Below are 25,426 nucleotides of genomic sequence, written 5' to 3' on the forward strand. Positions count from 1 at the left end.
GTCATATACAGCCTTTATTATATTGAGGAATGTTGACTGGATTCATAGTTTTTACAGAGCTTTCATCACAAAGGGCTGTAGGATTTTGTCAGTGCTTTTTCTGCATCTATTGAGATAACCATGTTGTTCCTATCCTTGCTCTTGTTGATGTGATGAATTTTATTAATTGATTTGCATATATTGAACCAGCTTTGCATTCCTGAAATGAATGCTGTTTGATCGTTGTATATGATTTTTTGGATGAATTGTTGACATCGATTGACCCAAATTTTGTTGAGGAGTTTTGCATCAATGTTCTTCAAACAAATGGGTCTACAGTTTTCTTTCTTTGATGAGTCCCTGTCTGGTTTTGGGATAAGGGTTCTGATGGAACCATAGAATGAATTCTGTAATGAACTTTCTCTTTCAATTTCAATGAAGACTTGGAGGAGTATTGGTGTGAGCTCTACTTTGAAGGCCTTATAGATTTCCGTTGTGAATCCATCTGGTCCTGGGATTTTCTTAGATGTCAGGACTCATTGCTGTTTCTATTTCTATGCTTGATATGGGCATGTTAAGTCGATTTAACTCATCTTGTTTGTTTCAGAATGTTAAGATTTGCTAGGAAAAGGTGCATTTCTGCCAGGTTCTCAAAGGTATTTGCATAATGGTTTGAAAAGTATTCCCTTATAATTTTTTGAATCTTCGTTGTTTTTGTGATGATGTTTCCATTTGCATCTCTGAGTTGATTTTTTTAAAAAAATTTGGGTGAGTTCTTTTCTTTTTTTGACAAGGTTTGCTTAAGGGTCTGTCAATTTTGTTAATTTTTTCGAAGTAACAACTCTCTGTTTTGTTGATTCTTTCTCTGATGTTTTTGGTTTCTAATTCATTTAATTCTTCTTTCCATCTACTGGATTGGGGTTTATCTTGCTGCTGTTTTTCAAGGAGGTTTGGATGTCTTATTAAATTGTTGGTTTCAGATCTCTCCAATTTGTTCTTGTAGGACCGCAAAGCTATAAACTTGCCTGTGCGTACTGCATTTGCTGTGTCCCAGAGGAGCTGGTAATTTGTGTGTTCATTTTCTTAAATATCATGAACATTTGCATTTCCTTCCTAATCTCTTCCATGACTCATTGGTGATTCAACAGTGTGTTGTTCAGCCTCCATGTAGTACAGGACATTCTTTGTTGGCTTTTGGTGTTGAGTTCTAATTTTATTCCCTTGGATGCTGTTTCTTGGCTGTTACTGTGGTCTTGTTGGTTTCCTATGTGTAGGACACTTTTGTCTTTTTTATGGCTGGTTTGGTGGAGATCTATTCTTTCAATTTTTCTTTGCTATGGGAGGTTTTTATTTGACCTCCAGTTATGAAGGAGAGTTTAGCTGCGTACAGTATTCTTGGTTGATAGTTTTTTGTCTTTAGCGCACGGCATACACCATTCCAGGCTCTTCTTGCTTTAATCGGCTCTGCTGAGAAATCTGGGATGATTCTAATTGGTTTCTGTTTATAGGTGATTGTTCTTTTCTCCTTGAGATCTTTAAGGCTCCATTCCTTGGTCTGAATTGATCCTGTGAAGATTATAATGTGACAGTGGGATGTCTTGTTTTGAGCTGGTCTATTTGGGGTTCCATAAGCTTCTTGTATCTGAATAGTCCTATCCTTTTGCATTTTTGGGAAGTTCTCTGCTAGAATTCTGTTAAATAAATTTTCTATAACATTAACTTCTGTTTCTAGATGCTCCTCTACACCCATTATCCTCAGATTAGGCCTTCTGATTGTGTCTTCCAAATGTTGAATAGATCTATCATATTTTTTGGACTTGATTTGGATGGTTGTATGTTCTTTCTCTATAATATCTAGGCTGTTTTCAATCCGCGAGATTCAATCTTCTGCATGGCCTAACCTACTGTCAAGACTTTCTACTTTGTTTTTTATTTCTTTTCCTTCTAATTGGTCGGCTTTGATGGCTTCAAATTCTTTGTTGGAGCTTTGTTTTAGATCTTGTATGAACTTCTTTACTTCCTTAATTTGGTGTTCAGTTTCTCAAATCACATAGTTGATTGGTTATGGTTTCCCTGGACACCCTTCTTTCTGTGTAGCTCCTTTCAGCATTCCATTTGTGATCTCCCTTACTTCTTTCAGCTGTCTGTTTATGGATTCCATGAATGCCTCTATTGATCTTTGTCTATTCTCATCCTGCTCTCATAATTCCTGTATTACTCTTTGATTAGTTTAGTCAAGTTCACGCAATTCCAATAATTCTCTATGGCTATGCTCAGCCTGCTCACGCATCTCCTGTATTTCTCTTTGACTCTTCTCAACCTGCTTATGCAATTCCTGCATTAATCTTTAAGTAGATTCCTATTACTTAAAAGATTCCTGTATGAATTTTGATTGCATCCTCTCGCTCCCTATCATGCTCACACTGAGTCCTTTGCAAGTTTTCAATCATTTCATTCACCATGTTTACCAGTAGCCTTTGTACAGGTTTTTATGGAACTCCTCTGGATTATTCATTAACAATTCTCTCACCTGCTTAACATGAATGGAAGTTGAGATACCTGGACTTGCCATTTTTATTGTGCTTTTCAGCTTGTTCTGCCCATTTGGTATGAAAGTAACACCAATTGTGTGCTAGAACACTATTTTAAGGCAAGCATCAATCAGAGTCCTGTGGTTGCACAAACAAAATGGCTGCAGATACAATCTATTCAACATAAAACAACTATGTATTAAGGGGCTACAAACAGCAAAAAAGGATTTGGCAATCCAGAAATTATTAGCTTTAGGGAGAAATGTGGGGACAAATAGGACTAGAGGGATGTGGAGGGGTAAAAGGAGAGTAAATTTAACCAATTCCTAATCTCAGAGAGGGAAAAGGATTAGACAGAATGACAGTAGAGAAATAAAAAAAAGAAAATTGGAAAAACAAAAATTAAATTTAAGAAGTGAAACACTTAAAAATTACGTACTTTTAAAGAAATGATATTGAGAGAAGAAAAGGATAGGATGAGAGGAGGGGAGGGATAGAAAGGAAACATTAAAGCAAAAAATAAGAAAAAATTAAAATTAATTACTTGATAATTATGTAGGCATAAAGAGATGATACTGCTCTTAAAGAAGTTAAGCCTAAGAGGTTGTGAATTGAGTAATAAATTTCTGGATTAAGTATGTACAAAATGGTGGATAAGGTCTAATAATTGACTACAGGTATGTATCAGGATGAGCAGAACAGCAATTAAGTCCTGTAAAAAAAAAAAAAAAAAGAGAAAAAAATGAAAACAATAAAAAAGGCCCAAAAGGTCAAAAGAGATTAAACACACCCACATATACATACACACACACACACACACACACACACACACACACACACACACACACACACACACCAAAAATAAAAATTATGAGAAAAAAGCTTAACAGAAAATATTTTTTAAAAATAAAAATTTAAGAAAAGTTTCAAAAAAGAGTTCCTTAATTTTTTTTGGGGGGGGGGGAGGAGCTGAGTGGGAAGACCCTGTATCTCCTCTGTGTCCATAACAAGTCTCTTGGTGGAGTCTTGGGTCTGCTTGTGGTGTTTGGTTTTCCTATGGCTTGATTGGTTTCTTAAGTCAGTTTAGGCCGGCAGAAACTGCTCTGTGTTAGGCATGTTTTTTGATCCTCCTCCCAGGCTAGTTCAGTGGGAGGGAGATCTGCTTAGAGTATCACAAAAGAGGGAGATGGCTGTTTCCTCTAGTTTGGAGATGTTGTGATGAGGCTAGGTTCTGTTTAGGGTTGAGGTCTTTCAGCAAACAGTAGCTTTTCCCTGAAGGGTTAAATCCTGAGACACTCACAGAGCCCAGCTTGGAGCTTTTCTTGGGGTTTATGTTTACTGAATTTCAATTATTTGTCTAGGCTGTTGTAGGGAGGGGCAGTCTCTGGCTGTGTTTACCTGGTGAAGAAAGTCACTTCTCTGTGGGTGGAGTTTTTTCTGCCTGGGTGGGATGACTTTCTCCTGGGAACGGACATCATAACTGACATCATAACTGACATCATAAACCTATTGTGTGATCGTTGTATTTCCCCTGCCAGATAAGTATGGGAAGGGATGGGAAGAGGAAACTAAGGAGGAGGCTATAATGCTTGATAAGAAATGTACACATTTTCTTGCCCATGTAATTGTAAACCCTCTCTACAGTATTTTCACAATAAAAAAAAACCTATTGTGACTTATTATAACATCGTAAACCTACTGTGACCTCATCACCATTATGTCATCACCAACTAAGTATAACATGAAAATATTATTATCACTCAATATTGTGACATCGTATTCCCGTTGTGATATCATTGTTCCATTGGGTTTTTCACACCTATTTTGACCTCATAACATTTTACAAAAATCGTGGCATTTGAGACTATTAACTTCTGAACTTGTACACTTATAATGCATGAAACACAAGGTAATCCAATGAGGCACATTGAAGATAATTTTATTTACACTAGAAATGAGCCTGCATTTACCTTGTCCTGTGCTGTACACTCAGTGACAGCCCAGCCCCAACCACCAAACTTCAGACGTCCAATAGGCATTGTTAATTGGTTTGCAAAATACCAACCCCCCAAATTACCATCTCCACGCTCCAAACTTCAATAGGTCAGGCTTTTTCTTTTTCCCTTATTCCTTCCTTCTTTATAGACCTTTCCTTCATTTCCCTTTTTCCCTTCCATCACTTCCTTCTTCTCTTTAGGCCTCTCCACTACACTTCTCTGGCCTGGTGGCCAATTGGCTTCCTTCCCCTCCTGCTTGCCCTCAAATTCCTCTTCTGCCAGGTCTTTCCCCTCCTGCTGTCTCACCACTTCCTTGTTTGAAGTCTTCCCTTGATTTTCTTCAATTCCATTGCTCTGACCATGCAGCCTATATATAGGTAAAACCCCTCCATCACTCCAGTGATGATTGAAAACCTAACAGTTTTCAACCATCACTTCACAAACTGCCTGTTCCCCAATCAATTCTTCACAGCTCATCATGTGAGGATGACATCCTACCCCCTCTAGTAGCATGCCCTGCTCACTTGTGTGGCATGCCCCATGCACTCCAGTGGGCCAGGTCATGGGGCAACATTGATTACTGGGCCCTGCTCATTTTTAGGACCATGCTGCTTTATGTATCCAGCACTGTTTTTCATGTCCAATCAAATCATTGATTCCTTCTTACCAAATCCTAAGTGTCATTGGTGTGATGGTTTGTCCCAATTGGTATTCAAGGAGGTTTGAACTCAATTCCTGGGCACTGTCCCTGAGCACTTCTGCTCAAGTCTAGCACTCTACCACTTTGAGTTATAAAAACTCTTGCAGTATTTTCTGGTTGGAGATAAGAGGCTCGAGCCAAGCTTCCAGCCTGGCTCTTTGCAGGTAAGTTAGGAGATGGAGTCTTAGGGATTTTTCAGCCTGGGTTGGATTTGAATTGCAACCTTTGTCACGAAAACCCTTTGTTATTTCCAATTAAAGAAACAAAGAGATCAAATAGAATATGTATATCTTACCTGGTCCTTATCAAGAATTGACCAAATATTCTGCAATGACAAAACTTGTTAGATGGGAGAATCTTAACACAGATATGCCCAATATTTTAGAATCACATAGTCAGTACTAGCCTAAACAACACAAAACAAAAAAGACAAAACTCAAATCCTAAAACTTTAGACAATGTTTAGACATCTTTGCTAACAAAGCACATCAGATGGTTGGGTCTCAGTTACCAGAATCTGTGAAAAGAGCAACTTGTTAGCAAGGCACATTTGAATAGATAGATGAAGGAGAAGAAAGCTTGGTGGAAGGGTAAAGATTGGAGAGGGCCAAATCCTTCACCCACCATTTGGCCAAGATGGCGAACTCAAGATGACAAATTTCTAAAAAAAATGCAAAGAAAACCTGAACAAAAAATCTAGCCTAGTTTGGCTAACATTTTAGAGGGAAACTAGAATGGGTCCCCTGGACCCAGCACATTTTGCACGCTTCATGGCACAATACCAATAGTTGTAGAAAAGAAAGGGAGAGATATAGAAAGTTTGACATGATTAACAGAGAGCAAAGAGATCCTGAAAGTGAACAGACTGTTGACCATTTACCATTACAGAGGCAAAAACTGTCTAAATCTGAGAAAAGCATTAAAAAAATAGGTGCTCTGGCTATCCAGGAAGGGCATGAGGCATTTTAGAGGGGTTTCATGGCTTGGGCATGACTCATAGCACCCCGTTAAATGTGTAGGAGAGTCAGTCTGGTGAGGGAAGGAGAGCTGACCAGGCAGAAGCGATGTCCCTGCTTCCCCTAGAGCTCTAGAGAGAAATGGCCAAGACCCCATAACCAAGCATTCTCGGGTTCAGAGGTGACCAGTCTTTCTGCTAAAGGCCATAGGAGCTCTCTGGCATGCCACCACATCTGAACAGAGATTGGGGAACAGAGAGCTGTAGAGAGTAGTTTCACTCACCAGAGAAGAGAATTGATGATGAGGTGGATGTGAAGGCTAGCAATGGTATTGGTGAAAAGTCTCGCGTGGTGTTTCAATGCAGTTTAGTTCACAGAAAAGTGGTGGTTAGGAAATTCTAACATTTCCAACTCAAAAACACCATCTGAGTCACAGCATCAAATGTAATATTAAATAGGTAGGTTTCATTCAGTAGCCTATGAAGAGAATACCACTCACTATTAAGGCAGGAAAAGAAGTTTATTTACCGAACTGCTGCCCCCACCATACATGGTGGAGAATCAGGGCCAAAAAGGAAAGGGGGGATAGCAATTTGTATTTCTGTAGAAATTCATCCATCTCTGCTAGGTTTTCCTTCCTTTGTGAGTAGAATCTGGAATTATTTCCTTATGATTGTCTTGGATATTTGTTGTAATTTTTCCTGTGGTATCTCTGATAATGTCGATTTGGGTCTCCTCTCTTATTTTGTTAGTTACTCTTGCCAGTGGTCTATCAGTATTATTGATTTTTTTCCTAGAAACAGTTTTTTGTTTTATTAATTTTATTCATAATTTTCTCAACTGCTATCTCATTAATTTCAGCTCTTATTTTGGTTATCTCTTTCTGTCTAGCAACTTTAGGTTCAATTTTTTTCTTGTTTCTGTACCAATTTTAGTTGTATCGTAAGATTGTTTACTTGGCCTCTGTTTTCTTGATATGTGCACTGAGAGCAATACATTTGCCTCTCAGGACTGCCTTCATTGGGTCCCATAGGTTTCTTTGTGATGTTTCTTCATTTTCACTGAATTGTAAGAACTTTTTTAATTTCTTCTTTAGCTTTTTTGTGACCCAGGTATTGTTCAACTTAATGCAGTTTAATTTCCATGTGTTTAAGTTTTTTCTGCTTTATGTCTTGTTATTGAGAACTAGTTTGATTCCACTATGATCAGATAGAATACAGGGTATTTTGTCGATCCTCTTGTATTTGCTTAAATTCCTTGTATGAACTAAGAAATGATCTATTGTAGAAAAAGTGAAGGGGTTGGCAAGAGTTAGACCTGCTGGTGTGAATGCCTGTAATTGTAACTACTCAGGAGGCTCAGATCTGTGTATTCAGGTTCAAAGCCAGACCAGGCAGGAAAGTTCATGAGGCTATTCTGGAGTTGTTCAGCACCACACCCTGCATCATGTCTGGGGTTGTTCAACACCTTTGCACGATGGGCTGGGCTGGGATGGTTATGCAAGCCGGTATGGAGAGGCGCTCCACCCTACCACGAGTCAGGTGTTAACCAGTGCTACTGCCTCAGGCTGGGGTAGGCTGCTTATGCCGGCCAGTATAGAGAGGCACAAACAGGCATGGGTCTGGACTTGTTCACTGCAGCTGTCCCTGCCACAGTTATCACTGCCGCCCCAGGCTGGTCTGGGCTGTTCCTGTGGGCTAGTGCCAAGAGGCATTGTGCATAGAGTCTGGGTGGTTTGCCACTATTGCCAGTTGCTGCTGCTGTTCCAGGTTAGGCTAGGCTGTTTACACTAGCAGGACAGAGTTGCCACACCGCAAGTCTAGGGTCATTCGCCCCTGCTGACAGCTGCTGCTGCTCCTGACTGGGTTGGGCTTCTTGCACCAGCCAGGCAGAGGTGCCATGCCAGGGAGGGTGAGGGGAATCTTCATGCTGATTCTGTCTTCCGAGATTTCAGTTTGTGTTCTCTGGGTTGGCACTGGACCTTGGGAGTCTTCTGTGATCCTTGGGATGTTTGTGGGTGTGTGGTCCACTGAGGGTCCAGAGCCAAGCCACTTAAGCAACCTGGCACAAAGTTCCACCACTTAAGCTGCTCAGCGGAGAACCCCATCACCAACAAGGGGTGGGGGAAGGGTCTTCCCACTTTACTGTCTGTGTAGGTTTTTCCCTTTTCTTTTTTCACTTTCTGTATCTCTGAGTAATCGCCTTTTTTTTGTGGGTCACTTGCAGAAACGTAGCATTGAAATCCAAACTCTGTATTTCGTTGGGGAGATCTGTGGTGTTTTCTTGCTGTTCCATTGCCATCTTTGACCCTCCCCTTCAGGTGGAGTTTTCATAGTTGGCTGGTGGGCCTTGGTTACCAAAGGATAGGTCCATAAAAGAATATGTTGTAAAGCCTGCAGATTGTAGTTAGACGTTTCTGTTAATATAGCCTTCCCAAATTTAGGAACCAAAGGGGGTGGTCCAACCTAAAGTATTTCAAAGAGATTAAATCCTTTAACATAAGGGCTATATCTTGCTCTAAGATAAGCAAAGTGGAGGAGGCTCACCTAGCCATGGACAGTCTCTGTATTTAATTTAGTTAGTTTCCTTTGAGGGCATAGTCATTCTTTCCAATGCCTTGAACTCTGAGTTCTATAAATGGATTGCAACTTCCAATTTATTCCTAGAGTGTTAGTTAATAATTGAGAACTTGGATCATGAATGCAGGGCCATCTTTGGACCCCACAGCTAAGGGTAAACCAAATCAAGGAATTATTACATGCCTCAGCTCAGCCTGAAAAAGTGCCCACTATAAGTAATAGATACCAATACCCATACTTTCCAGGCTTTACCTCTGTGAAGTCCACTTTCCCAAATTCACCATCTGAGGTTCCTCACATATGAATTCTTTCCATAGGTTCCAGCTTTTCAGCATTTACCTGTTGGAAATTACCTACACACCTTAATAAGTATTGTCACGCTAAGGCCTCACTGGTTTTCAGAACAGTTTTAGGTAGTGGCCTCGGGCAATTTACCTGGGTACAAATATCTACACGTAAACTGACAGAAAGCTTGAGCTTGTATGCTTTTTTCATAAGGTCAGTGTCAATATTTGCACACTTATTACAACTGTTTTTGCTTCTTTCTTTAGTTTTAATGACTAGTAGCTTTAGAGATTCCACTGGTTTTAGAGTGATCTCCCAAGCCACCTGATCAGTTCAGATGTTTCCCTGTATCTTAAGGTCTCTAGTTTCTTTAACTCCTGTAAAGTACTCTGAACCTTGGAGACTTCTTCCCCTTTACTCTCCTCCTTTTCTCTCAAACTTGCTTTCAAAATCCCACTCTCCTTCTCAATGAGCTCTTTAAACTGTAACTGTTTTGGCAGGGTCAGAGGAGAGTTCCTTTGACTGGACAACTGCTGCTCCTTCTCACAACACCTTTGCTTGCTCTTCAGCTCCTCCCTTAAGTTCACAAAGGTGCTATTGCAAGGTATTTTTTTTTTTTTGCCACATCCACCTATTCCATTGGGACATGATGCTTCTGTATTACATTTATGTAGAAGATCTCAACAGTCTTTCAGGGCTTTTACTCTACTAGTTTCTCTTTCTATTTTTCCGCTTCAGTGTATTTTGTGACAAATATTTCAAATGTTTTTTAGCCCTTCTATTTTTCTTCCTAATGTTCTTTCCCTTTCCCTAGCATTCTATCAGAGCATGCAGCCATTTAACTCTTAATAAAAAGTAATAATCTCTTTCTTGAGCCTGATATTTTCCTGTTCACTTTTCTTGGCCTCATCTATGACAGCACTTCCCCGTCTTCTCTGCTAACTACTCTTTCCTTCCCTCTCTGTTGCTTTGAATTTCTGGTGACAATTTTCAAAGCTTATAATCGACATGTACTTCAGCCTAATACATTCTTATATCAGGTCCAGCTCATTTTTCACGTCCACATTTCTTAATGCAGCAACAGGATCTCTGCTTGACCTCACTTGTGGTGAGCAAGGATGGCAGTATTTCTGTCTTGTGCTTCTGTCGGTCTATAGTCCCTTAATTTGCCTCAAAATCATCCAGGCTAATGTACTTGAATTTCATTTGATTCTGAGTATTTTCTAGGTTCCTTTTGAGGATTTTCTTCTCTTTTTATCTTCTTCTCATATTTATTTATTTATTTATTTATTTATTTATTTATTTATTTATTTATTTATTTATTTATTTATTTATTGTGAACATACTATACAGAGGGGTTACAATCACATGGGCAAGATAATAAGTACATTTCTTATCAAGCACTGCAGCCTCCTCCATTTTTTACCCTTCACATCCCTTCCCTGCCTCACCTCGCCTCTCACAATACCCCCCGCCCACCAAAGTTATCAAGTTCGTTTTTGATATGACAACTTTTACTTCTCATAGTTGTTTCTGGTCCATCTGTATCCTTAAAAGACTTGTTTTTCCCGATCTCCTCCACAAATTATTCCAACATCAAATAGAGTGAAAGCAGGGGTTATACAGTGGGGGAGGGACATACAAAGCTACAAATTAATAATCTTATAAATGAGTTAGAAACAAATGCATGAAAGAAAAAAACATTTAAATGCATATCTAAGGGTTCATTTTCCTAACATCACATTATCTGACCTTTCCTGCTTGACTCATACATATACCAGATATTGCAAACAAGGGAAACCATGGGATCTATGTTTCTTTGGGCTTGGCTTACTTCACTTAATATAATTTTTTCAAAGTTTTTCCATTTCCTAACAAATGGGGCAATGTCATTCTTTCTGATGGATGTATAGAATTCCAGTGTGTATATATACCACATTTTCTTGATCCATTCATCTACTGAGGGGCATCTGGGTTGGTTCAATATCTCAGCTAGGGTAAATAATACTGCAATAAACATAGTTGTGCTGGTAGCTTTAGTGTGGTCTTGTTTGTAAACATTTAGGTAAATGCCCAAAAGTGGTATTGCTGGGTCATAGGAGAGCTCTATGTGAAGTCTTTTCAGGAACCCCCATACTGCTTTCAAAAGTGGTTGAACAAGTTTACATTCTCACCAACAATGAAGTAATTTTCCCTTCTGTCCACATCCCCTCCAGCAACTGTTGTTATTAGAGTTCTTGATTCTAGCCATTCTAACTGGGGTGAGGTGGTATCTCAATGTTGTTTTGATTTGCATTTCTTTTATGGCTAGGGATGTTGAACATTTCTTCATGTGTCTATTGGCCATCCTTCTTTCTTCTTCAGAGAAGTTTCTCTTCAAGTCTTTAGCCCACTTATTTATTGGGCAGTTGTTTCTTTGAGGATTTGTTGTTGGGGAATTTAGTTTTTTGAGTTCCAAGTATATTTTAGATATTAGACCCTTGTCCGTTGTATGGCTAGTGAAGATCTTCTCCCAATCTGTGGGCTTTCTATTGATCTTGCTAGCTATGTCCTTTGCCATGCAGAAGCTCTGCAACTTCATGCAATTCCATTTGTCCAACCTTTCTTTGATTTGTTGTTTTTCCGGATCTGTATTAAGAAAATTTCTGCCTGAGACATGGAGGCCTAGGGTTTCTCCTATTCCATCCTGTAATGTTTTCAGAGTATCTGCTTTGACTCCGAGGTCTTTGATCCATTTGGAGTTGATTCTGGTGCAAGGTGATATATAAGGATCTAGTTTTAGTTTTCTACAAGTAGTTAACCAATTTTGCCAGCACCATTTACTGAAGAGGCTGTCTATCTTCCATTCTATTGTTTTAGCTCCCTTATCAAAGATTAGTTGGCTATAGGTCTGTAGGTTCATTTCCGGGTTTTCAATCTATTCCATTGGTCCTGTGATCTGTTTTTGTGCCAGTACCAATCTGTTTTGATTACTCTGGCTTTATATTAGAGTTTGAAATTTGGTATTGCTATTCCACTAGCAGTGTTTTTTTACGTTCAGGAGTGTTTTTGCTGTTGGGGTATTTTATTGTTCCCTATGAATTTTTGGATTGCCTCTTCTATTTCCTTGAAGAATGAGGTTGGAATTTTCATAGGTATCACAGTGAATTTGTAGATAGCCTTGGAAAGTATTGCCATTTTCACGATGTTAATCTTTCCAATCCAGGAGCATGGGAGGTTTTGCCATTTTCTAAGTTCTGTTTTGATTTCGTTTTTCAAGATTTTAAAGATTTTATCATAGAAGTCCTTCATTTCTTTGTTTAAGTTAATTCCTAGGTATTTTATTTTTGAGGGGCTATTACAAATGGAGTTACTTTCCTTATTTCAGCCACACTTTTCTCATTATTGGCATACAGAAAAGCCATTGATTTTGGGGGTTTAGTTTTATACTCTGCTACTTTGCCAAAGTTTTGAATCAGCGTGAGTAATTTGGGGGTGGAGTCTATGGGATTCTTTAAATACAAGATCATGTCATCTGCAAAGAGGGAGAGTTTTATTTCTTCTTTCCCTATTTGGATCCCCTTTTTGTTTGCATTTTGTCTTATTGCTGTAGGTAGGCATTCTAATACTAAATTGAAGAGAAGTGGAGAGAGTGGGCATCCTTGTCTTGTTCCTGAGTTAAGAGGAAATGGCTTTAGTTTTTCACCATTAAGTATAATGCTTGCTGAGGTTTGTCATAGTCAGCCTTTATTGTATTGAGGAATGTTCCATGGATTCCTCATTTTTCCAAAACCTTCATCATAAAGGGGTGTTGGATCTTGTCGAATGCTTTTTCTGCATCTATTGAGATCACCATTTGGTTCTTATCCTTGCTCCTGTTGATGTGATGAATAATATTAATTGATTTGCGTATGTTGAACCAAATTTGCATCCCTGAAATGAATCCTGTTTGATCATGCTGTATGATTTTTTGGATGAGTTGTTGAAGTCGATTGGCCAAAATTTTGTTGAGAAATTTTGCATCAATGTTCATCAAAGAAATGAGTCTACAGTTCTCTTTCTTTGATGAGTCCCTGCCTGGTTTTGGGATGAGGGTTATGATGGCTTAATAGAATGTGTTTGGTAATGAATTTTCTCTTTCAATTTCCTTGAAGATTTGGAGGAATATTGGTGTGAGCTCTGCTTTAAATGTCTTGTAGAATTCTGCTTTAAAACCATCTGTTCCTGGACTTTTCTTAGCTGGCAGGTCTCTTATTGCTGTTTCTATTTCAAGCTTGATATGGGCCTGTTAAGATAGTTTAACTCATCTTGGTTTAGTTTTGGCATGTCAATATTTGCTAGGAAAAGGTTCATTTCTGTCAAGTTCTCAAAATTATTAGCATGAAGTTTTGAGAAGTATTTCCTTATCATGTTCTGACTCTTGGTTTTATGCGTGGTGAGGTTTCCATTCTCATCTCTGAGTTTATTTATTTGGGTGTGTTCTCTTCTTTTTCTGATAAGATTTGCTATGGGTCTGTGGAGAGGTGTGGGAGACTCGACCAAAGACGGCCACAAAAGCAACATTGTAGCTAAAATGGCGGGGCTGTGTGGTGCGGCTGCAACCTAAGATAGCGCGGGCTCCCGCCTTCCGTCTTCCCGGTGACGAGTGCTCTCTGTAAAAAACAACTCCTTATATGGGTATGACTTGGCTCCTAGTTTGCTTCCGTGTTTGCAGCCCTATCGGTATATGCCATGTGGCGCTTCGGGACTGGCCATCCAGGAGGCTTATAACTGGAGCGCGGGGGCGGAGGAAAGAAGAAGCAGGAAGAACCAGGAATAAGCAGGCAGGAGAGAAGTGGGAGAGAAGCTTGTTACAAGGTTCCTAAATAAACCGCATTGAGAAGAATCCCGGGTCGCGTCTTCCTTGCTGGTCGAGGTGGTCCCGAAAGCTGGCGGCCCACACGGGGATTCAGAACTCTCTGCGGTCAGGGTGGTGCACCGGTAAGTTCCCAGGAAAAGGGGGAATCCATGACAAGAGCCGGGGAAATTTCCCAGGTGAAGTGGGAATCCGCGATTAAAGCGGGAATAATACAGGGCTCTTCTCTGTAGATAAAAGAGAGAGCGGAAACCTGAGAAGAAATAAAATACAGGCCTAAAGTGAAAGTAACAAAAAATAAAACTTTTAGAACTAAGAAGGGCGCCACAACGTCACATCCAATTTTTCTGGCCCTGGAAGAGCTGCTACGCTCAAAAGGACTAAAGTTAAAAAAGGATACTTTAAAGAGGTTCTTTGAGGAATGCAACATTGTAGCTCCTTGGTTCATAGTCTGTGGGAGCCTTACAATAGCCTCCTGGGACAAATTAGGGAGGGATTTGGACTTTGCCTATGAACAGGGCACATTAAAGGCAGGAGTCCGCCCCATTTGGAAATTGATTAGTGGCTGCCTGGAGAATCAGAACTGCTGTGAGATTATAGAAAATGGACAGTCAGCACTGGAGCAGTTACAGGAGGAGAGGTCAGAGGAGGCGATCAGTGAAAAGGGAGACAGTGAACAAGACAAAAAGGGGCATCTATACCCAGATCTGTCCGAGCTAAAATCGGAAAGAGGGAGTTGCAGCGAGTTAGAGGAGGAGGAAGTGAGAGCACTTATTCAACAGATGAAGAGGAGCGTATCAAACAAGGGGAACGTAAGCTAAGCCAACCTGCACTTAATGAGGCCATAGAAAGAACTTCCGGTCAGACCCCTTTAGCTCCTCCTTCATATCAACATGGAGCCAATGGGCACATGTTTTGCCCAGAAACTCGGCGAACTGCTCGAGCAGAACTCGCCTTCCCAGTTTTTCAAGACAATAATCAACAGAGATTCCATCAGCCTCTAGAATTTAAAGTAATTAAGTCCCTGGCTGAGTCTGTTCGGACATATGGGCTTACAGCCTCTTTTACCGTAGCTCAAGTGGAAGCTATAAAGAGATATTGCATGACCCCCTCTGATTGGGCAAGCCTAGCACGGGCATGTTTGAGTCCAGGCCAAGACTTGGATTGGAGGGCATTTATGCTGGAATTTTGTAATGAACAGGGAGCCATCAATCAAGCGAACGGACCTCAGGCTTGGGACAGAGACATGCTCTTAGGACAAGGTCGCTTTGCTAATGCTTAGATAGGATATCCCCCTGAAGTGTATCAACAGATAAATGATATTTGCATTAGGGTGTGGAAATCACTACCAAATAAGTGGGAAGTTAGTGGCAATCTCACCAAGATCCTGCAGGGGGCTACCGAGCCTTTTTCAGACTTTGTGGCCAGAATGGTGGAAGCAGCAGGCAGAATTTTTGGGGATCCTGACATGGCTATGCCTCTTATAAAACAATTAGTCTATGAGCAATGCACCAAAGAACGCAAAGCCGCCATTACCCCGTATAAAAATAGAGGGTTGGAGGCATGGATGAAAGTGTGCAGGGAGCTGGGAGGACCTCTAACTAATGCAGGCCTTGCTGCCGCAGTACTCCAGTATTCAAATAGGCGGGGGGGGGGGAACTCTGGAGTGACATCTGGAGTATGTTTTAAGTGTGGCAAGGCTGGTCATTTTAAGAGAGATTGCCCAGAGAGAAGAGGAACCGGAAGGGCTGGAGGAATTACAACGGGTAAATAGCCAGGGCTGTGCCCCAGATGTAAAAGGGGAAAGCATTGGGCCAGTGAATGTAGATCGGTCAAAGATGTTAATGGCCAGTTCTTGGGCCCCATCCTGCAGCCAAAAAACGGGCAGAGGGGCCCCCGTCCCCAGGGCCCGCAAATGTATGGGGCAATGGAGAGCCCAAACGAGGAAATTTCCCAAGAAGGATGGCCTACCCTGAGGCATCCCAAGAACCGCGGAGAGCTACTACAGGCTCGACGGGACTGGACCTCCGCGCCACCACCCGACTCGTACTAACCCCGCAAATGGGCGTTCAGTTAATAGAGTCAGATTTTCAAGGTCCTTTAGAACGAGGCACAGTGGGGTTACTACTTGGCCGGTCTTCCGTTACTCTTAGAGGGCTTAAAATTCACCCAGGAATTATTGACCTAGATTATACAGGTATAGTTAAAATCATGGTAGAAGCTCCAAAAGGTATTGTAGCAATTTCCCCTGGAGACAGAGTTGCCCAATTGTTACTCCTGCCTAGCCTACATGAAAAATTTCCTGCCATACAGTCTGAGAGAGGTAAAAAGGGTTTTGGCTCCTCCGGAATTGAGTCATTGTACCTAGCCCTGGATTTAGATCATAGACCCACGCTTGAGCTGGAGATTGAAGGAAAAAGGATTATAGGACTGTTAGACACAGGGGCTGATTGTAGCATTATTGCCAAAAAGGATTGGCCAAAAGGGTGGCCATTACAGGCCTCAGGACAAACCCTGAAAGGGTTGGGCTATGCTAAAGCTCCTGACATAAGTGCAAGACCCCTCAACTGGAAGGATGGAGAAGGACACTCTGAAAACATCCAGCCTTATGTTTTAGAATTGCCTGTCTCCTTGTGGGGTCAAGATTTGCCTTAGTAATGAATATTCTCCTACCTCAAAGGAAATGATGTTACAAATGGGCTACTCCCCAGGGCAAGGACTGGGAAAAAACTTGCAAGGCTGGAAAAAAGCCTATTGATATCCACCAAAAACTTGATAGACATGGGCTGGGTTTTTCATAGGGGCCGCTTAGAATCAAGTTCCCATTACCTGGAAGACGGAGGAACTGGTATTGGTAGCTCAGTGGCCTCTATCCTCCGAAAAGCTTTTAGCCGCTCATAAACTGGTAGAACAGCAAGTAGCCCTGGGCCATGTGAGACCCTCAGTTTCACCATGGACTACTCCAATATTTGTAATAAAAAAGAAGTCGGGTAAATGGCGATTTCTTCATGATTTGCGTGCCATAAACGCACAAATGCAAATTATGGGCCCTGTACAAAGAGGGTTACCTTTGCTTTCTGCACTCCCTGCCCATTGGACTATTACAGTAATAGATATAAAGGATTGTTTCTTTTCTATCCCCTTGCATTCCGCTGATTGTGAGCGCTTTGCCTTTACTGTGCCCTCTTTTAACCATGAGGAACCTGACCAAAGATATGAGTGGGTCGTGCGGCCACAGGGTATGGCCAACAGCCCCACTATGTGTCAACTGTTTGTCGGCAGGGCTATAGCTCCTGTTAAAGAATGGCATCCTAAACTCAGGGTGGTCCATTATATGGATGACATTTTGATAGCTCACAAGGAAGAAGCTGGGTTACAAAAGGCCTATGCATAATTAGTTTTGGCCTTAAGAGAACAGGGTCTTTATCCAGCACCAGAAAAAATACAAACAGGCAGAGTGGTGGAGTACCAAGGAGCTAAGATACATCCCAGGTCGATCATGCCCCAAAAATTGACCCTGAGAAAAGATAACTTAAAGACTTTAAATGATTTTCAAAATTGTTGGGGGATATTAATTGGATAAGGGGGTATTTGAAATTGCCAAATTATGAAATAAAACCCTTATTTGATATGTTAAAAGGAGATATAGATTTAAACTCCCCACGAGACCTGACTGAGAGCGCCCGATTTGCGTTCAAAAGGGTGGAGGAGGACTTAAGTGCCGCCTGTTTAAACAGGCTACAAGATGGCCAACCCTTTGATTTATGCATTCTTCCCACTGAGACCCAACCATCTGGGGTACTTTGGCAAGAGGGGCAGTTGATGTGGTTATATTCTCATGTTTCCCCCGGAAAGGCGCTGGAGTATTACCCTGAGGCGGTGGCGGGCTTAGCTCTGCAAGGAATTCAACAGAGTTTACAGTGTTTTGGAGTTTATCCGCATTCCATCATTGTTCCCTAGAATGCCGACCAAGTTCAGACTTTATGTGCCACTATTGATAATTGGTCCATTTTGAGATGCATGTTTCCAGGAGATATTGATAATCATTTGCCCAAAGACCCCCTATTGAGATTTGTAAAGGAACATCCAGTGATTTTTCCAAAGGTAACTGCCCAAAAGCCTATTGGAGGGGCTATAAATATTTTTACGGATGGTTCCAAAACGGGATGCGGGGTATACGTCGCAGGTAACCAAGACCCCGTGCAGCATCAATTTGTCCCTGGTAACCCACAGATTGTTGAGTTGATGATTGTAATTGAAGTATTTAAAGCTTTCCCCTGTCCCTTTAATTTAATATCAGATTCAGCCTATGTAATAAATGCTTTAAAGATATTAGAACCGGTTGGTACAATAAAGGCTACCAGTTCTGTTCTAGCTCCTTTTACCTTGCTACAATGCCTTATATGGCAACGCAAGGATCCCTTTTTTCCAATGCATATTCGAGCACATACGGGTCTCCCAGGACCACTGACAAAGGGTAATGCCCTAGCTGATGCACACACTCGTGCTGAGTGGGTGCTCCATGCTTCTTCTGTTGACTTAGCAAAAAATTTTCATGCCAAATTTCATGTAAACGCCAGGACTTTACAAAGCCGCTTTTCCCTTTCTAGAGCGGATGCACATCAAGTGGTAAAGGAGTGTCGCCGATGTATTATTTACCATAAGCCCCCTGAGTTTGGAGTTAATCCACGTGGTTTAAGACCCTTACAAGTATGGCAAATGGATGTAACTCATGTACCAGAATTTGGCCGCTTAAAATATCTACATGTTTCTGTTGACACCTTTTCGGGTGTTATACTTGCCACCCGTGTCAGGGGAAAAGGCTACTGATGTAATATCTCACTGCCTGGAAGCGTGGGCGGCCTGGGGAATGCCAAAACAGCTAAAATCTGATAATGGTCCGGCCTATACTGGGCAGCGCTTTGTTTCCTTTTGCACTCAAATGGGTGTTACCCTGGTGCATGGACTGCCCTATAACCCTCAAGGACAAGGAATTGTGGAAAGAGCTCATTGTACTATCAAGGAAATGTTAATAAAACAAAAAGGGGGAGCTGGACCCCTGATGGCTACAGCAAGACAAAGAATAGCCATGACACTTTTCAACCTAAATTTTTTGAATTTGGATAACGCTGGTCGCTCAGCGGCGGATAAGCATAACTGTTCCACTCCTTTGGCCTTAGGATCGGCTTTCTGGAAGGATGTGCTAACGGGCCTCTGGAACGGGCCTGACCCCGTGCTGGTATGGGCACGAGGATCTGTTTGTGTTTTTCCCCAGAATCGCTCGGATCCAGTGTGTGTGCCTGAACGACTTGTACGGCGAGTCCAAGATGAACAGAACCCGAAAGAAACAAAGGATTGCGTTGCTGATCATACAGCTCCTGATGATCCAACAGGGGCAGACGGTAGAGAGATGGGGGATACTGTCTGCATTCCCGAGGCCCATGCCCGTGAGACATGATGCCTCCCTTTTCCCTAGATTTTTTCACTACAAATAAAACTCTTAACCTTCCCTTTTACCCAGAGGATAAACAAATAGCAGGGATAGGTGAGGCTAGAAAAATTAGCTTGATGGGTTCGCTATGCTTTTACTTAAGTGATGTGACCCTTAATGGTAGTTTCATGGCCTTGACTGGTTCCCCGGCCGCTTATTTTAGATATTGGCATGATAATCCAGGATCAACTGAGGTTTGGGCAAATGCTACTGGATTTGTCGGTACTGTCTTAGACAGACATTATGAAAGCTTAAAGCTAAGTACTGACCCGTGGATTGTAAAACAACCTAAATGGGCCCCTTTTTGCCCGCCTGATCGTATGGGGGAGGCTTGGCCTTGGACAGGTTGCCAATCATGACGCGCTGTTTGGGCTGATGAGTCTGAGCGTTTTTCATTCTCCCCTAGTGTTTTGTCCAATGCTAGTGTACAATTCTGGGCTGGAATTAATCCCTTTAATAATTGGCTGTTATGTGGTCTTAATGGAAGTTGCTTACAGGCCAAACCTATGGTTATGCTGCAAGGAGGTCACTTTTTTATAGCAAACATGACTTGCAATTTGGCTAGTACTGCCCATACTATGGGTGCCAATTGCATTTTAGTAAGAATTATAAGGTATTTAGCTATCAGCCTATACCCATGTGTGTGGTTTCCCCTTTTGTGTTTTTGGTAATTAACAACACCTCTGTATGCTCAGATGATGTGTGTGCTTGTACTAATGCAACCTGCTATTATGCTACCTGCTGGAGTTCTCAGTATCCGTTAGCTATAGTTACACGCATGGCGCATTGGGTGCCTGTGCCAGTAGATGCTTTTCAAGCTGTAACCTTGTTTAGGCATAAGAGAGATTTTGGCATCACTGCGGCCATTGTAACTGCTATAGCTGTGGCTGCTGAGGGTGCGACGGCTGCCGCTGTCGCCATGTCACATACTGTGCAGACGGCTCAGACTTTAAATAACTTGTTGGCTACTACAGCCAGAGCTCTGGATTTACAACAAGCAACCAATGAACAATTAAAAGAAGGACTGATGCTGCTAAATCAAAGGGTTGACCTTGTGCAGGAACAGGTTGATATCCTATGGCAGTTGGCTCAGCTGGGATGTGTTCAAAAATATGAAGGGCTTTGTATTACTGCTATTCAGTATTATAACTATACCCAAGCAGCAAATTTGTCTAAACAACTGTCAAGTTATCTTTTAGGCAACTGGACAGGGGAATTCGACCAATTGATGTTGCAGCTACGAGCGGCCATTGTCGCGATAAACTCTACCCGGATGGATGATGCCGTGTTACAAGATGTTTCCTCCTGGATTTTGACAGCTGTGGATCATTTGAAGGAGTAGGGCGGGAATGGGCTCCCTTATTGGTATCCTGGCATTGGTGATCTTGTTGTGCCTGTGGTGCATATACCGGATTAGGAGCTCGCAGAGCAGAAGTATGGATACGGTGGTCCAGGACTTCACTGCCATTGAGGCTTGACAGTCCCCCTACGCGTGGCTTGCCACGTTAAAGGAATAGCACAGGGTGCGAGGCAAAAGCACTGCACTTGGGAATCACTCCCTGGCGTGAGCCCAAAAAGAGCATGTTGGGTTGCAAGTGGGTTGATGCCCAAGATCCCACCTCTGCAAAAAAGGCATCTGACGGGCCTGGTCATCACTGGGGAAGGCGCCCCTTAGGCGAAGACCAGTGCAAGGTCCTCTCATCAATGTTTTAGACAGAGGCCCAACCTCTACTCTTACCTGTTGCTTAATAAAACAAAAAAGGGGGAGCTGTGGAGAGCTGCGGGAGCCGCGACCAAAGAGGGCCGCAAAAGCAACATTGTAGCTAAAATGGCGGGGCCGTGTGGTGCGGCTGCGACCTAAGATGGCTCTGGCTCCCGCCTTCCGTCTTCCAGGTGACGAGTGCTCTCTGTAAAAAACAACTCCTTATGTGGCTATGACTTGGCTCCTAGTTTGCTTCCATGTTTGCAGCCCTATCGGTATATGCCATGTGGCGCTTCGGGATTAGCCATCCAGGAGGCTTATAACTGGAGCGCGGGGGCTGAGGAAAGAAGAAGCAGGAAGAACCAGGAATAAGTGGGCAGGAGAGAAGTGGGAGAGAAGCTTGTTACAAGGTTCCTGAATAAACCACATTGAGAAGAATCCCGGGTCGCGACTTCCTTGCTGGTTGAGGTGGTCACGACAAGGGTCTGTCAATTTTGTTAATTTTTTTGAAGAATCAAATCTTTGTTTTGTTGATTCTTTCTATAGTTTTTTTTTGGATTCTAATTCATTTAATTCTGATTTTAATTATTTCTTCCTGTCTACTGGATTGGGGTTTATCTTGCTGCTCTTTTTCAAGGAGGTTCAGATGTCTCATTAAATTGTTGCTTTCAGATCTCTCCAATTTGTTGATGTAAGAGCTCAGAGCTATAAAGTTATCTCTTTGTACTGCCTTTGCTGTGTCCCAGAAGAGCTGGTAATTTGTGTGCTAATTTTTGTTGAATAGCATGAACATTTGAATTTCCTTTCTAATGTCTTCCATGACCCACTCGTGTTTCAGCAGTGTGTTGTTCAGCCTCCATGTGTTACCGTAATTTCTTTGGTGGCTTTTGATGATGAGTTCTAATTTTATTCCCTTGTGGTCGGAGAGAATACAAGGCATAACTGCAATGTTTCTGAAATTGAACAAGTTTCCTTTGTGGCCTAAAATGTGGTCTATTTTAGGAAATGTTCCATGTGCTGCTGAGAAAAACGTGTATTTTGATGCTGCTGGGTGAAATATTCAGTAGATGTCTGTTAAATCTAGTTGATCTATGCAGCTGTTTAGATCTGCAGTTTCTCTGTTGATTTTTTCCGAGTTGATCTATCTAGTGGGGAGAGTGGTGTGTTAAAATCCCCAACAATTAATGTCTTTGGATTTATGTGGGATTTGAGGGAAGGTAGTGTTTCGTGGATAAATTTGGGTGCTCCATTGTTTGGAGAATTGATATTTAGAATTGTAATATCCTCCTGAAGGACAGATCCCTTAATTAGTATTTAGTGACTTTCTTTATCTCTTCTCATGAATTATAATTTGAAGTCTATTTTTTCTGATATTAGGATTGCAACTCCCGCCTGTTTATGGGGGCGGTTTGCTTGGTAGATTTTGCTCCAGCCTTTGACATTGAAAATGTGTTTGTTTTTAGGGGCAAGATGTGACTCCTGAAGGCAGCAGATAGAAGGATCTTGTTTTTTAATCCAACTAGACAGTGTATGTGGCTTAATTGGATAGTTAAGTCCGTTAATGTTAAGAGATAGGGATGAGAGGTATTTTGGAGTTCTTGCCATGTTATCCACCTTCTTAAGGGTTATGAAAATTGGGTTCTTCCTATGATTCTTGGATTCTCAGTTTGGGTGCAGTTTCTTGGCCTTTATTGTGGTCTTGTTGGATTTCTATGTGTAGGACATCTTTAAGAATTTTTTTTTGGGCTGGTTCGGTGGAGATGTATTGTTTCAATTTTTCTTTGCTATGGAAGGTTTTTGTTTGGCCTTCAGTTATGAAGGAGAGTTTAGCTGGGTACACTATTCTTGGTTGATAGTTGTTTGTTTTTAGGGCTTGGCATACATCATTCAAGACTCTTCTTGCTTTGATTGTCTCTGCTGAGAAATCTGAGGTGATTCTAATTGTTTTCCCTTTATAGGTGATTAATCTTTTCTCCTTCACAGTTTTAAGGATCTTTGGCTTGTTCTGAGTTGATCCTGTGTGGATTATATTGTGATGGTGGGATATCCTATTCTGGTCTGGTCATTTAGAGTTCTAAAAGTTTCTTGTATCTGAATAGGCCTATCTTTTTGCATGTTTGGGAAGTTCTCTGCTAGGATCCTGTTAAACAAATTTCCTAGACCATTAACTTCTGTTTCTAGGTGCTCCTCTACACCCATTATCCATAGATTAGGCCTTTTGATATTGTCTTCCAAGTGTTGGATAGATCTATCATATTTCTTGGACTTTTCTTGGATGGTTGTATGTTCTTTCTCTATAATATCTAGGCTATCTTTAATCCCCGAGATTCAATCTTCTGCATGGTCTAACCTGCTGTCAAGACTTTCTACTCTGTTTTTTATTTCTTTTCCTTGTAATTGGTCGGCTTTGATGGCTTCAAATTCTTTGTTGAAGCTTTGTTTTAGATCTTGTATGGACTTCTCTACTTCCTTAACTTGGTGTCCAATGTTTATTCTCAAATCACTTAGTTGATTGGTTATGGTTTCCTTGGACTCCCATTCCTTCTGTTGGGTTCCATTCAGCATTCCCTTTGTGGTCTCCCTAACTTCCTTCAGCTCTTTGTTAATGGATCTCATGAATGCCTTTATTGATCTTTGTGTATTCTCATCCTGCTCTCTCAATTCCTGTATATCTGTTTGCTTAGCTTCCTCCTGTTCCTGCCATTCTTGTAGTTCTCTTTGAGTGTTCTCAGCCCGTTCATGCCATTCCTGCATTTCTCTTTGATTATTCTCAAGCTGCTCACGTTGCTCACCTTTTCTCTTGCCTTTCTCTTTGAGTATTCTCAAGCTACTCACCAACAAAGCTCGGCGTAGGTGCTAGCTCCAACTCAGGCATTGGAATAAAACTAGAATCATTTTGTAGGTCACAAGAACTTAAGGGCATGACCTGCCAGACTCAGCTCCACCCAGGGAAAAGTCACCCAGTTCGGGTGCCAACCCTAGGAGTGGCTTTGTTCACCGAGTAATCAGAGCCAGAAGCTACCCTTCCCTTTAGCAGCCTCGACATCAGTAAACAGAAACCCTGAGAGTGGCTCCAGCCTGGGCTCTGTGAGTTTCTCACAAACTAGGCCCCGGGAAAAGCTACTGTTTGCTGAATGGCCTCAACTCTACTCAGAACCTAGCCTCATCACAGCTTCTCCAAACTTGGGGAAAGAGCCATCTCCCTCTTTTGTGATACTCAAAGCACACCCCCCTCCCATTGAACTAACTTGGGAGGAGGATCGTAAAATCCTTGGTAAAGCAGAGCATTTTTCTGCCTGTTCGAACAAACTAACAAAAGAAACCAACCAAGCCACAGGACCACAAGCAGACCAGAGACTCCAACCAGCGTCTGATGACAGATACAGGGGAGATACAGGATTTTCCCCAACCCTCCCAAAAAAATCAAACAACTTTTTTTTCCTCTTCTTTTTTTTATACCTTTTACAAAAAAGGACTCTCTATGAGCGTGAGAGGGAGAGAGGAGGCGACCCAAAGGTTTATACAGGAATATCATGAGCCTCAGGAAGCTATTCTTCTCTTTTTTGACTCTCACAAGTTTATATCTTCAAATCTTTTCTTCACGTCAAATAATTCTCTCTGTTTTCTCCAATGTGCTCTTCTATGTGCTTTTAACCTCTTGGTTGGTTTTGACTACCACATCATGGAGATTCAGTCATTTATAAGCCTGTGTTTTGAGATAGAAATGCTTGAATTTTCCTTTGCCACATTTCTTCTTAAGTGCAGAGGGCTGCTTTTTAAATTGAACATAGTTGGAATTCAGAGCCCCAAGCTCCTTTGCATGTTACTCCAGAGATATGAACACATTTTCCTGGTGTTTTATGTGATTACATAACCTGTCGTTTTCTGTCTTTCTCCTCCTTGGACATTCCTTTTCCCAATATCCATTTTGCTTTCAATAAACACACTGATCTAGTCCTAGAGGTTCCCTACTGCCATTTGCAAATGAATTGTACAGTATTTGCCAAGGGTCTCTTGATCTCTATTCTGATGCTCCTATCAAAACTCTACCCCCTTTCTTAGAGTCTTTTTTATCCAGGGTATCTCTGCTATCAAACACCTACTGGGCAACCACTTCCAACTTAGAATACACCTTTCCCTCAAAATCTTCTAACTTTTGAAGCTTTTTTTCTAATATCTGGGGCTGACTGGGTAACAAAGGCCATATTTAGGGCTCTTTGATTCTCCAGAGCATCAAGGTCTATAGGTCTATATGTCCTATAGGCTTCTGGGAGAAATTCCAGAAAAGCATTATTGTACTCACTGGGGAACTGTACCATCTCACTCATCTTAGATTGATGACTTGGCTTCTAGCCACTGAGGTATACCTGCT

The sequence above is a fragment of the Dipodomys merriami genome, unplaced genomic scaffold (genome assembly GCF_024711535.1).
Source record: "Dipodomys merriami isolate MVZ:Mamm:240054 unplaced genomic scaffold, mDipMer1.0.p SCAF_736, whole genome shotgun sequence".
NCBI classification, from domain to species: domain Eukaryota; kingdom Metazoa; phylum Chordata; class Mammalia; order Rodentia; family Heteromyidae; genus Dipodomys; species Dipodomys merriami.